We start from the raw sequence: 1,546 nt of genomic DNA, 5'->3' as shown, positions 1-1,546 counted from the left end.
TTTTTCAAAAATTCTTTTTGTTCTAAATTTTAATTTTAATCTTATCTTATCTTTAATTTTCGAAAATTACTAATCCCTTTTTTAAAATTATTTTTGAAATTCTCCCTCTCTTTTCTTATTCTATTTAATTATTTAATTACTAACACTTCTCTTCACCTCCCCTATCCTTACTCTTTATACAGACTATTCATTTTTTTCTTCATTCTTCTCCCCTCTCTTTTTCTACTAACATAAAGGAATCTCTATACTGTAACATAGAGGATTCCTCTTCTTTTCTTGTTTTCTTCTCTTTCATATGAGCAGGAACAAGGAAAAAGGCACTCTTGTTGAAATTGATCCAGAACCTGAAAGGACTTTGAAGAGGAAACTAAGAGAAGCTAAATTACAACAATCCAAAAGTAACCTTTCAGAAAATTTCGAACAAGAGAAGGAGATGGCAGCCGAACCCAATAATAATAATGCAAGGAGAATGCTTGGTGACTTCACAAAGCCAACGTCCAAATTTGATGGAAGAAGCATCTCCATTCCTGCCATTGGAGCCAATAATTTTGAGCTGAAGCCTCAACTAGTTGCTTTAATGCAACAAAACTACAAGTTTGATGGACTTCCATCTGAAGATCCTTATCAGTTTTTAACTGAGTTCTTGCAGATCTGTGAGACTATAAAGACGAATGGAGTTGATCCTGAAGTCTACAGACTCATGCTTTTCCCTTTTGCTGTAAGAGACAAAGCTAGAATATGGTTGGATTCACAACCTAAGGATAGCATGGACTCCTGGGATAAGCTGGTCACAGCCTTCTTAGACAAATTCTTTCCTCCTCAAAAGCTGAGCAAGCTGAGAGTGGATGTTCAAACCTTTAAACAAAAAGATGGTGAATCCCTCTATGAAGCTTGGGAAAGATACAAGAAGCTGACCAAAAGGTGCCCATCTGACATGTTTTCAAAATGGACCATATTAGATATATTCTATTATGGTCTATCTGAATTTTCGAAAATGTCACTGGACCATTCTGCAGGTGGATCTATTCACCTAAAGAAAATGCCTGAAGATGCTCAAGAACTCATTGACATGGTTGCAAACAACCAATTCATGTACACCTCTGAGAGGAATTCCGTGAATAATGGGACACCTCAGAAGAAAGGAGTTCTTGAAATTGATGCTCTGAATGCCATACTGGCTCAGAATAAAGTGTTGACTCAGCAAGTCAACATGATCTCTCAAAATCTGAATGGATGGCAACATGCATCCAACAGTACTAAAGAGGTAGCTTCTGAAGAAGCTTATGATCCTGAGAACCCTGCCATGGCAGAGGTTAATTACATGGGTGAACCTTATGGAAACACCTATAACTCATCATGGAGAAATCAACCAAATTTCTCATGGAAGGATCAACAAAAGCCTCAACAAGGCTTTAACAATGGTGGACGCAATAGGCTGAGCAATAGCAAGCCATATCCATCATCTTCTCAGCAACAGACAGAGAATTCTGAACAAAACACTTCTAATTTAGCCAATCTAGTCTCTGATCTGTCAAAGGCCACTTTC

The 1,546-nt window shown here is 37.4% G+C and overlaps 1 non-coding gene across 1 annotated transcript; it reads right to left on the bottom strand.

Moving 5' to 3' along the window:
* Positions 1 to 832: 832 nt before the first annotated feature.
* On the bottom strand, positions 833 to 936 carry LOC130950189 (small nucleolar RNA R71). Its single transcript, XR_009073537.1, has one exon. It is a non-coding gene; the product is annotated as a small nucleolar RNA R71 (small nucleolar RNA).
* Positions 937 to 1,546: the final 610 nt, after the last annotated feature.

The sequence above is a fragment of the Arachis stenosperma genome, chromosome 1, assembly GCF_014773155.1.
Source record: "Arachis stenosperma cultivar V10309 chromosome 1, arast.V10309.gnm1.PFL2, whole genome shotgun sequence".
Lineage (NCBI taxonomy): Eukaryota > Viridiplantae > Streptophyta > Magnoliopsida > Fabales > Fabaceae > Arachis > Arachis stenosperma.
The sequence above is the reverse complement of the archived record's forward strand: the minus strand, read 5'-3'. Positions and strand labels throughout refer to the sequence as shown.